This window comes from Stegodyphus dumicola, chromosome 1 (assembly GCF_044657685.1).
Source record: "Stegodyphus dumicola isolate Sdum_Otavi_A_Nest chromosome 1, ASM4465768v1".
Lineage (NCBI taxonomy): Eukaryota > Metazoa > Arthropoda > Arachnida > Araneae > Eresidae > Stegodyphus > Stegodyphus dumicola.
Window position 1 is genome coordinate 127,078,225 of NC_140768.1, and position 13,541 is coordinate 127,091,765.

The 13,541-nt window shown below is 36.0% G+C and overlaps 1 protein-coding gene and 1 pseudogene across 4 annotated transcripts in view; one reads left to right on the forward strand and one right to left on the reverse strand.

Annotated features, from left to right (window-relative positions):
• LOC118182841 (alpha-tocopherol transfer protein-like) overlaps positions 1-13,541 on the forward strand; it is a 120,119-nt gene that overhangs the window by 60,392 nt on the left and 46,186 nt on the right. The gene's annotated exons all lie outside the window — the stretch shown is intronic.
• On the reverse strand, positions 8,396-8,489 carry LOC118182842 (U6 spliceosomal RNA; annotated as a pseudogene).

The window sequence follows — 13,541 nt, forward strand, 5'->3', positions numbered from 1 at the left end:
GAAGAACAGATCACTAAAATCAACAGAAGAATTAACACTGCTATTATCAATTCTACTACTTTCAAAGAATATCAGAAGCCCAAATTACCTAACTACTTAATTGATAAAATTAAAGACAAAAATAGGACTGCCAAGCATTGGAGAAGGACGGCTGATCCTACTATTAAAATCCAAGTTAAATTTGAGAATTAAAAAGAAAATATATATTACACTTATTCGTCCGATACTTCTGTACGCTATCGCCGTTTGGGCCACCGTTTATAAAACCTACAGAAGAAGACTACAAATTTTTCAAAATAAAATTCTACGCGATATCATCAATGCGCCGTGGTTAATCAGAAACTTATAGATTCATAAAGAATTGAAGATCCGGCCCATTCCTGATGAGATATTCACTACAAGCCACAATTTCTTTCAAAAAATAGCTAACTCAAGTTATGACCATATAAGGGAGGGAGCTAATTAATTATGATCCTATCTTGGAATATGCTGCAAAAAGGACCAGAAGCATCTTCCATAACGTAAAGTGGTGAATTGTAAATAGTGTATATAGAAAATTTTATTATATGAGACTGAATAATATCCCACAGCATCAGACTTTGGATTAAAGCTCACTTATTCTTCGTATTTTCAACTACCTCAGATGGACATTGCGACATCCTAATGGATAATGGCATTGCTCTTTGGTAGCTTTTTATATTTTTTGTGTTCAATTTGTTTTCTACTACTTATGATTGATTGACTTTGCGACACCCAAATGGGTAATGGCTTAGCTCATAGGTATCTGCTTTTGTGTACATATTGTGTATATAGAGAAATTCACCACTTCGCGTTTTGAGAATAACAGCTACAGAGTACAAGACTAAAACCACTGTCTGTTGGTTGATCAAGTGTTCTCTTGAGGTTTCATTGTGTATACATTTAATTTACTATGCTTTACAAGTATTGTGTGTCTTCAAGTGTGAATTCTTCATTATCACTTTATTATTTGACTGTGCTTACCTGCAAGTACTGATTTCTTTTTCCACCGGAGTGTGAACTTTCAAGAAACATTGGCCGAGGTCAGTTTACGGGAGGGTGACTCCTGTCGTAACTGTCGCCGACCTACGACGTTTCAAGCCACACCCACTGGGTAGAACACATTGTAATTCAGCCTGCCAAGTGCCATTTGATTTTAATTATGAAATTCAGAATATTAGTGATTTAATTATGATTGTTCATCACTAGTTTACTACATAACTTAATATATTTTCATATTTTGTTGCCAGCTCTAACAGTTTTTCCAGATGTACTTCTGAGTTCTAAATTTCACTGTGTACTCATGTACTATTCTAGCTCCGCCTATAGAGGCGCGGCGGTTACCGCCTTATTGTCATTTTTCCAAGCCTTAGGGCAATACCATGACAGGCAGTTAAAGCAGTGGGCTGCTAAGTGCTCTCTAAATCAGATACCTGAACTGAACTGCAAGCCCACATATTTCACTGTGACAGTGACTTCAGAAATCTGAGATAGCCAATTCGTAACAATGATTTCCAGGCATCATTTGCCTACAGAACTACGACAGAAAGCCATTGGGAGACTAGAGGCAGGACAAAGTCAATCAGAAGTGGTCAGATGGCTAAATGTGGGTCCTTCTGTGGTTCATAGACTTTAGAAGCAATTTCAAATCACAGATTCGGGACCTAGGAGGTTCAGCCAAGGACGGCCAACTGCTACGATGAGCGCCGATGACAGATATTTGATATTATGTGCACTCAGGAATAGAACCGCTACTCCGACTTTTCTTAAATCCTCCCTTGCTGCAGCCACCGGAAGGTTGGTGTCAACGTCAACTGTGCCTAGAAGGCTTCATGAAGGTGGTCTGTATGCGAGGAGAACAACCATTTGCGCGTTGCTCAAGTCACGCCATAAGAGGAACCGTTTGCAGTGAGCATGACAACATGTCCACTGGACGCCTGAGAAATGAAGGGCTAATTCAGAAGTCAAACAACAAAAATCAGCGTTATACCTACAAAATTTTCACAGGACTAGTTTCGATGGTTTTACAGAACCATCATCTTCAGCTGCAAAACCGCAAATGAACTTGTTCATTTGCGGTTTTGCAGCTGAAGATGATGGTTCTGTAAAACCATCGAAACTAGTCCTGTGAAAATTTTGTAGGTATAACGCTGATTTTTGTTGTTTGACTTCTGAATTAGTATTTATTCGGCGTGTTATTGTGTCTTAATTAAATGAAGGGCTATTCTCTTTACGGATGAGTCCAGGCTTAGTCTAGAACGCGATAGTAGACATTATTTGATATGGAGAAAACCTGGAACCCGTTATCATCCGTCAAACATCCGTTAAAGAGATGCATATGGAAAAGGCAGTGTCTGTGTTTGGGGTGGCATCTCTTTGGGTGGACGCACAGACCTCCACGTCTTTCCAACGGAAACCGTGAATGCTCCGGTTTATAGAGATGACATCCTTGATGCTTATGTGCGCCCATGTGCCGGGGTAATAGGTGATTTTTTCCAGTTACAGGACGATAACTCAAGACCACACAGGGCTCGCATCGTAGACGATTATCTTCAACAGGAAACAATTATGCGCATGGAGTGGCCAGCTCGATCCCCGGACTTGAATCCCATGGAGCACGTTTGGGATGCTTTAGGGAGACGTTTAGCTGCTCTCAATCCGCCCCCTTAGACACTTGCCGCGCTTGCAACTGCTTTGCAAGAGCAATGGCTCTCGCTTCCTGTAGAACTGATAGACCGCATAATTGATAGCATCACACATCGCTGAATGTGCTGTATTGCTTCTGTTGAGATATTTGTAATTGCATTCTTACTGGTTAATAGAAGTATAGCTTTCTGTCACGTCCGATACATACATCAGCTTTCAGGCAGGTCCGAGTTATTCTGAAACTTAATCTTATTCTTTATGTTATTTTTGATTGGTTATTTATTGTGTCTTGTTTATGATTTGTTAAACCATGATCTGTTGTAAAGTTATATAAATGACCTCTGTAGTGCTTGTATTAGTTTATAACTCCGTGTAGCTGAAACCAAGTGCGAGCGAAAGCAATTGGAATTGGAATTGGCTTGTATTACTCTGCTTGCTTGTATTTCTTTGCATGTAACTCTGCGTGTACCTCTGCATATCTCAGTAATAAATATTTGTTTTGCGAACAACGGTATTTTCTATGTTTAACAGCAGAGCCTGGTTCCTTCAAAAGTTAGAATTCGCTGATATTTTCCCTTATTGAACCTTCAGTGTAATAATTTATCGTTCGCGTGATTTTGTTTTGGTGTTTCGTGAATGATGGCTTTTTCCGGAGGTGAAAGGGAAGCTTTTGGTGTTGCGCCATTTGATGGTGTTAATAACTTTACTGATTGGTGTCGAAGAGTTAAAGCGGTATTTACGGCAAAGGAATTGGATACATTTTTTGAAACGGAAGCAATTGCGGACAGAGGTGCAGATGTTTTGAAATCAAAAAAGGCTTATGCCATAATACTTGCGCTTCTAAGTGATAATGTTATTGCTTCTCTTCAACGTGAAGACACGGCATGTAAAATATGGAAGAAACTACAAGCTACGTATAGCGATAAAGGTGCAGTGAGTCAAATTTTAACGCGTAAACGTCTAGCTACCATAAGGAAATCCAAGGATGTGTCAATGAGACAGCATATCGACAGCATGATGAACTTGGTGTGCAATCTACGCGTCTCTGGCTCTGAAGTAAGTGACTTTGATATTATTATTTACATTTTAATGTCTTTGCTAAAGGAATATGAAAATGTTAAAGCATCTCTAATCAACCAAGTGATAATTTGAGTTTGGACTTTGTTACAAGCAGACTTATTGATTGTGAATCTCTTATGTTTGATTATAAAAGTGAAAATATGTATTCGAAACCAAATATGGATAACTCTGTTTTTATTAGTGCTCGTAAAGAATTGTTTTGTACTTATTGTAAAAGAAAAGGACATTCTGTTAAATTTTGTAGGAAAAAGAACTGCGTCTGTCATAACTGTGGGAAAATTGGTCATTTCAAAAGTGAACGTTTTGATAATTCTAAAAAGCAGGCAAATTCAAATAGTAATAAGTATGCATCCCCTGCAATATCTTTTATGGCTGGAAATCTTGTGCATGATCAATTTATTATTGATTCTGGTGCAACTTCTCACATGTCTTCTCACAAGGAATGGTTTACCTCGATTAAACTTAAGACTGGAACTGTTAAGAGCGCGTCTAAGTCGGCGGTTTTAGAAGTGGAAGGAATTGGTGATATTTGCGGTAAAACTAAGAATGGTGTTGAAATAATGTTAAAAGATGATCTTTACGTTCCAAAATTAAACGGACAATTAATTTCTCAATTTCAATTAATTTTAATAATTTAAATTAATTAAGCAGTAGTTTTGAGCGTAATTTTTAAAAATGAAATATTTTATATTGAAAACAAGCGTTTTAGATTTGGATATTTGGACAAATGCGGACAATATTTTAGCGATTTTTCACCAAATCTATTTACAGCTTTAGTAGTAAAGAATGATGATTTATAGCACAGAAGATTAGGACACTGCTGTCATCAAAAATTAAAACTAATGAATCTTCCTGCAAAAGAATCCTTCTGTGAAGTATGTGTTCGTGCCAAAAAAGTGCTTTGCCTATAGGAAAGGGTCCTCGCATAAAAGAATCCAAACCGCTTATAACTATACCCACTGATATATGTGATCCAATAGAACCTCAAACATTCCATGGGAAAAAGTATTTCATGACTATAATTGATGACTATTCGCGATTTATGGAAATAAGACTGCTCAAAAGAAAAAGTGACATTGCTGATGAACTCAAGCTATTCTTTAAATTGAATCCAACTCTTACAAAACTGCGCTGTGACAATGCCAAAGAATATGTCAGTGGAGAATTGCATGATGTTGTTAAAAGAGCCGGTGTAAAAATAGATCCTGTATCTCCCTATACACCTTTTCTAAATGGTGTTGCTGAACGAGCAAATAGAACTGTACTGGAAAAAGCTAGAGCAATGATACTTGAGGCAAAATTACCAAAATTTCTTTGGGGTGAAGCAGTACGTACGGCTGCTTATACAAATAATCGACTCCTAAATAGTTCAATTGACAATCGTGTTCCTTATTTTCTGAAGTATGGTGAAAATCCTGATTTAACAAACATGCGTGTATTTGGCTGTGATGCTTATGCTCTTGTGCCACCATCGCAAAGAAAAAAACTAGATGAAAAATCTGTTAGAATGATATTTGTAGGTTATTCCACAATGGGATATCGTTTAATGATTCCAGAAACAAGACGTACCATTGTTTCCAGAAATGTTAAATTTAATGAAGAAAAGAAGAAAGTAGAAAATCAAAAATATATTTCCGATAGTTCTGATTTGAGTGAAAATAGCAATGATGACATTAAAAATGAAGACAAATCAATTTCAGACACTGATAACGGCGAATTAAATGCTGCAAATAAGAAAGAGAAACAAAGAAAATCTTCAAGAGAAAAGAAACAGCCAGTTAGGTATCCTCATCCTGAGATTTACCAAGTGATGTTTGCACAACAAGACACTGTGACATTTGAAGATATTGTAAATCTACCACAAGTAGAACAAGAACTATGGAAAAGAGCTACGGACGAGGAAGTGAAATCTATGGAAGATAACGACGTCTGGGATCTACAAAGATTACCCCCTGATAAAAGAGCTATTTCCTGCAAATGGGTTCTACGTAAAAAACGAGATGGAACTTACAAAGCCAGGCTTGTTGCTCGTGGCTTTATGCAAAAGGAAGGCATAGATTATACAGACACGTTTTCTCCGGTGATTAGTATATGCTCTTTACGTTTAATCCTGGTAATTATCAATAATGAAGGTTTGCAAACTTTTACTTTAGATGTCAAGACAGCTTTCTTGAACGGTAAGTTAGATGAAATCATTTACATGGACCAGCCAAAAGGATATGATGACATGAGTGGTAAGAAATGTAAACTTAAGAGTTTATATGGTCTTAAACAGTCTCCTCAACAATGGTATCAGAAATTTCTTAATTTTGTTATTAAATTAGATTTTAAGCAATTGGACTCTGAACCATGTATTTTCATCAGAAATTTAAATTGTAAGAAAGTAATTATGGCTCTTTATGTAGATGACTTACATGTAGTCATCTACATAAAGTATGTAGATGATGTATGTATACATCATCATGTATATAGTATTTATGTAGATGACTTACATGCTCTTTATGTAGATGATAATTACAAACTCGGATGTAAAAGAAACAAATATTATAATATCATTGTTATCTAGTGAATTTCAAATGTCAAAATCTGAAAGGGTCTCAGAAGTTTTGGGTATTAGACTGAAATTTGAGTCTGGTTGTTTATATTTAGATCAGAAACCATATATTGAAAAATTACTTGATAAATTTAAAATGTCTGATTGTAAAACAGCCCAAACTCCCATTGAACCAAAATCTACAGCAGCTGATTTTCAGAAAGGAAATGTATTTCATGGCCCATGCAAAGAATTAATTGGATCTTTACTTTACTTGGCATATATTACAAGGCCAGATATTTTATTTGCAGTAAATTGCTTGAGCCAACTGCAGGAGCATCCTACTGATGTTGCCTGGTGTGCTCTAAAAAGAATTCTTAGGTACTTGAAAAACACCTTAAGTTTAAAATTGATATACAAAGAGGGTGATTTGGAAAGGCAAACTTATGTTTGTATGTAGATGCAGATTGGGGGGGGATACTCAAGATAGGAAATCAATTACTGGTTACTTTATAATGTTTTTAAACTGTTCTATTATGTGGTGCTGTAACAAGCAAAAGTGTATTGCACTTTCATCAACAGAAGCTGAAATAATTGCTTTAGGTAAAGGTATTCAAGATGTTTTATGGATAAAAAATGTAGTAAATGAAATTTCCAGTGTTATAAATGTTTATATTTTTGAGGATAACCAGTCATGTATCAAAAGTATTTTTAATGAAAACTTTTCAAGTAGGTTGAAACATATAGATATAAAATTAAAGTTCACTCGCAAGACTGTAAAGAAAATAATATTAGAATTGAATATGTACAATCAGGTTTACAAATTGCAGATATGTTAACTAAGGCTCTGACCAAAACAAAATTCTGTGAACTGTTATCATTGAGCTGTTTAAAAATTGTGTAATTCTTTTATGTTTTGTATAATGTGCGATTAAGGGGTAGTGCTGAGATATTTTTAATCGCATTCTTACTGGTTAATAGAAGCATAGCTTTCTGTCACGTTCGATACATACATAAGCTTTCAGCCAGGTCCGAGTTATTCTGAAACTTAATCTCATTCTTTATGTTATTTTTGATTGGTTATTTATTGTGTCTTGTTTATGATTTGTTAAACCATGGTCTGTTGTAAAGTTATATAATGATCTCTGTAACCGCTTATCGCTGCTTGTGCTTGTATTACTCTGCTTGCTTGTATTTCTTTGCATGTAATTCTGCGTGTACATCTGCATATCACAGAAATAAATATTTGTTTTGCGAACCACGGCATTTTCTATGTTTAACAGCTTCTAGAGGCGATTATATTCCATATTGAAGGTACTTTTACTATAGAAAACTGACATCTTCGATTTGTTCATTTTATACATGTGCTAATTTCTATACTACCATAATTGTCTGGTAATTTCTTTTTGTGTTATTTGATACATTACTATGTGTTGTATATTGTGGGTAAGTTTCATAAAATTCTACATGTAACTTTTTCAGTAATCGTGATTTTTGTGATTTTTCCTTAATTTATGATAACCAGTGTACTATGGAAGGGAAAAGGATAACGCTATGATGAATATAAGAATTTTTTAATTAATTTTAATAATATATTCAATTAGTTTTATTCTTTATAAATAAAATTTCAGTAAAAAATAGCCTTAAATTTCGCAAATGTGAGTGGGACATTTTTACATGTACTTTTTGTAGCGAGGTAATGATATTTTCTGAGATCTTTTTCAGGTTGCTTACTGCAGATTGAAATTGGAGAAATGACTCGGCTCCCTCCTTTCGCAGCGTTAGTTCTAGCATATATTGAAGCATTTTTAAAGATAATTCGCAATTATATATTGTACTCGTCGCTTGCTGGACGCTGACGTAAAGGTGCACCCTTCGCTCTGTGCTAAGACAAAGAATATGTATTACATAGACGTTCTTTGCCTAAGTGTTGCTGATCTACTGTTATTTAGCATTCCTTGTATCTCGCTCTGAAAAGGTTCGATTCTCGTTAAACCTTGCGTTCTGAGGTCTGTAAAAAGGCCTTTTGTGGGATACGAGCGTACAAATTTGTGTTTTTTCTTTGCGATCAAATATTGTTTTGCACCTAGAAGGTTTTCACATCGGTGCTCACGGATCAAAGTGTTGTAAAAAGGCCTTGTGTAATTTTATCCATTACATGCTAATCTTCTCTGTATCGTTCCAATTTTAGTATATGTACTAAAGCGAGTACAACGTATTATTGTAAATCAAGTTAATTACTTCACTGAAAGTCACAACTTGCTAAAGAATTACCAGTTTGCCTTCAGACTGGGTCATTCTACAGTTCACCAAATCACAAGAATCATAGAAATTATTGAACAACATTTAAATAAGAAAGATACTGTTGCTGTCGTAATTTTGGACATCGAGAAAGCTTTTGACAAGGTTTGACATGCTAGCCTCTTTGTCAAAATGATAAATTATCAAATTGCCCCGGACCTTATTACCACAATATCCAGCTACCTGGACAGTAGAACCTTTCAGGTCAATATTAAAGATACTTTATCCAGCAAGAAAATTATTCAGGCTGGTTTTCCGCAAGGAAGTTTACTCTCGCCAATATTATTTGTCTTTACATCAACGATATGCTAAATATTCCTGATACTACTTTTGCCTGCTATGCGGATTACACCGCGATCATGTGCAGTTCTATTAGTCCCATAAAAGCAAGAGCTAAGCTTCAAAAAGCTGTTAATATCCTCACCAATTGGTTTTTCACATGAAAATGAAAACCAATGCAACTAAGTCCCAAGTCATATTTTTTAGGTACAACATCAAAGAAGTGAACAATATAACATTAAATGACCCCACAGTACCCACTGTTAAAAGTATTAAATACTTGGGTGTACTGCTTGGCGATAAGCATTATGTATACTCGTGGAAAAGCTCACAAAGCTTTTAAGTCTATTTATACCTTAATAGGGAGACATTCAAAATTACAACTAAGTACTAAGAGAATTTTCTATCTTCAAGCAATCACACCGATTTTACTGTACGCAGCACCAGCATAATCCCCTACAGCCAAATCAAATCGCCAGATTTTGCAAAGATTGCAAAAAAAATTTCTTAGAACTATTACCAACTCACCATGGTTAGTAAGAAATACTGCAATACATCGTGGAATGAAAATCAAACCGTTAAATAGCGAGATCTTAATTGCCTCACATAATTTCTACACCAAATGCGATAATCACGAAAATGAAGCTGTGCGTAGCATAGGAGATTATGACTTTACAGTCATTCAACGCTGCAAAAGACCAAGAACGATACATCATAACGAGTTGTGGTGATCGATGTACATAGTGTATGTAATGTTTTTTCTACTTTTCATTATTTACTCTTTATTACCTTTACTTAATTGTGCTGGCAAAGCGATATGGACTTTGCGCCCCCCGGGGCAGCACTTTGATGTGTATTATGTGTTAAAAATTTAAACGACTGGTCAGTGCAACTATGCTCTTTTCAGTTCTGTTATATGCCTCAACTACTACGCCCACGATATTCTGTTGGCTTCAAGACACGGAGGAAGGAGGACGCTACAGCCGTAGCACCTACGAGGAAAATGTTATGCCAAAGTTTTTATGCTACAGATGTGCTAAATTGCTTTTATGATAAGAAAGTTATGCTCCAGATAGGTTAAATCACTATTTTGCGCAAGTTATGCCACTGTTACATACTGCCACATTGGATGTGATTCAGCACTTCAAGTGCACAGGTTTGTTCCAACATTTGGATTTATTTTTCACTTTTAGGGTACTTACTAAGAACAGATATAGATAGGTAAAGACTTCAGGGTCGTATACCTATTAAATAAAAGAAGACCTGTGACCTATTAGACCTATATCCATTACATAGCTGAGGGCTTCACTTCTCTATTACTTTTACAAGGCTATTTCAACTGGAGAAGCTTCATTTTTGGATAATTACATACGTCAGGACCCGAAGGGGATACATTTAGGAATCTGGAAAGAGCGGAAGTAGTGCATCTCCCGCTGCATGCCAGAATACACAACCAAAGTATCAAATCCATTACATTATGTGCGGTTTCAAGGTTCGCCGAGCACGACCACGTGCTACGACTATGCATAGTCGCATGCATTATTTACTTACCGCAACGATTGAGATTCTATTGCTTATAACTGCCTTGTTTGCTTATCGCCTGATTGCTTACGTTGTGCCATATACTGCTATCACTTATTTTATTTTTAGATACTATTAATTTTTATGATTAATTTAATTTTTCGGATTTATTATTTTGGTCTGTGGATTTTTGCATTCGCATAGTTACCCCCAAGCTCTCGCAGTCAGGTGAGAGTCAGGGGCCTTGCGAGTCTCCACCTGCTCATCTGTCTGCCGGGACACCGTTGAGTGGGCCAAGTTCCAAGGCGCAGGTTCCACTTAACAGGTTTTGCGTCTGGATAGGCTTCATTGATTATGGAAAAGGCAAAGGCAATTTTTCACAATTAGTAGCTGAGCTGGAGCAAGCTAAGATACAAAATGGTTCACTTAATGAGTATGAAACACGTGACTATCATTTTCTAAAATTCATATTAATTTCCATTGAGTCAAACACTGACACAACTGTCGACAATACTATTTTTACCATACGAGGTGCAACCAACTGTAACCACTTCGAATATCCGTTCACAAATTACTGAGAACACGGATACCACAAAAACACCAAGGAAATTCCATTGGATAAAGACACAAGCTCAGACGAAGATAACACACCTAAAAAGAAAGGTAATCAAACTGTCTGGATTAAAAATGCCCGTATAAATCAGAAACCCAAAATTTCTATTCAGGATCATAATGATAAACATCAATTATGAGGGGGAAACGAATGAACAAACTCCTGCAAAAAAGAATGTAAGGAACATGATACTAACGAAATGGATACAAATAAAATTGAAACAAATATGCTGAATCCAGTGCATAATTCTAATGATGCAAACAAAAAGCAAAACAACGCTGATAACACTAACATTACCGAAGACTCGAAGAGAGTTCGCCCCCCCCCCGATTGCAGCGAAGATTAATACATTTACATGGGGCCAAAATAGGTCAATGTGGAAAACTGAAGGAATCCGCAATACCCACGGACAAATGATTACGAATAGAGTCAAAATTGTGGCCGAAAATGCTGAGACATATAGACAAATTATTCAAGTTCTTAAAATGTCAGCCATAGAACATCACACATACACCTTTCCTGAGAACAAGAATCTTAGTCTTCCGCAGTTTACCTTCGGATACCACTACTAAGGAAATACAGGAGAAACTGGAAACCAAAGGCTACCAGATGGAAAGTGTGAAACAGATGACTAGCAGTTGAAATTATTAAAATGCCCCTCTTCTTAGTCACCCTTCCTAAGACTGAAAAATCTGCTGAAATTTTTAATGAAAGTTACTTATGTGATCTAAAAGTAAATTTTGAACGTTATAAAGGTAGAGTGGGACCCCTGCACTGCTACAGATGCCAGGGGCTCCAGCACACCCAAAGAGGATGTAAACACCAACCTAGATGTGCCAGATGCGGAGAAGGACATTTCTCCTATTTTATGTAAAAACAAAAACAACAAAGGCATACCACGCTGTGCTAATTGGGGTTCTTCCCACACCTCCAACTTTAGGGTGTGTGAGGAGTTCCCCGAAAAGAACAACGGAAAAGACAAACCTAAGCTCTACACCAGCCGCGTGGTCTAAAATAAGTTATACACGCAGGTACTAAACACAGGATTGAATACACAAATTATTGATGAAGCGAAAAAAGTATTTTTCGAACTTGCGGTACTTGTAGAAGTTATCAAAACCTCAGGTATTCAAATCTCACAACAGTTCAAACAAGGTACAAATCAAGATATCCTAAACAATGAAAATGCAAATAATGGGTTAGCACAAACTAGAGCTCCTATTTGTTTCATGGTTTGGAACGCTCAGAGCGTTATCCATAAAATCACGGAACTCCAAAACTTCCTAATTAATCATGATGTAGATATCGCACTTGCGACCGAAACTCACGCAACACCATGCAAGAGTATTAAAATCGCTAATTACCGACTTTACAGATGCGACAGGTTAAGTCACAGAGGGGAAGGAGTAGCAATTTATTTAAGGAACTCACTGCAATCCTGCTTGATAACAGTGTTGCCAGAAAAGTTTCAATTAAAGTAGGAAAAAATCGCAAATGACGTCAGAGATCTCGCGATTTTTGTGACATCATAGTTATGCATGCTCACATGACCTCTGACATCATCACAAATTTACTGTCTATTGGTTCCTTAAATTATAGACTGTATTCGATTCTTAGTCGCTTTAATTACGTATCTTAGCTTTAACGAAAATTTTAAAACTATATTGCTCATTTTCAAATGTTTATACATCCATTTCTTTTTTAATTAATTCTTATTTAATTTAGGTTCTATTTTAAAATTAATTTGTGTATATGCATTTTTAAGAGATTCCTCACGTTTAGATTATTAGCGCTTTTGTACTAAATGTTTTGAGTTGGCAGTTAATTTGTTAAAATTTATTGTTTTTTTGCTTAATTGTGAACATTTGAATTGAGGAATGTTCTTCAGTGAGTTTTCCCTTCTGTCTGCGGGCTTATTTCAGATTCTGATTACAGGAAAGCCATTTTTAAGTCATTACCATTACTTAGTTCTTAGCAATATTATAACCAGGAAAATGAAATTCATTTCTTTTTCTGTTTGGGGACCCAATATACGTTTCATTTCTTTCTGTGTTTCGGTACCAAAGCTGAAAGTTCTTTTGTTCGATTCGTTTTCACCAAAGAACTGGAAAGGTGAACTGACTTAAAAACAAAACTCACGGGGGACGAGAGGGGGAAGGGTAAAGGTCTCGAAGTAGTTTTTTTTTTTTTTAACTTTCTTTCCGACTTTCCCCCTTAACCCCATCTCGTTTTTAAGCCTACATAAACTTTTTTTTTTAATGTACATTATTTTTAATTGATACTTTATTTTAACATGTAAGCATTTTACGATATATTAAAAGAAATCTTTGAAGTCGCAAAAAGCAGCATAAGGAAATGATGGAGGTCGCAACAATTTCGCAAAATCGCAAATTCTAAAATTTTAGTAGCACAATTTGTCAAAAGTCGCGAATTTGCGAAAAATCGCACGATCTGGCAACACTGCTTGATAAGTGAAGATCACAGGCTATGAAATCGTCAATGTTTTAATTCTTCTGCCCACCCACGGAATTGTTTACTTCAGTTATTTCT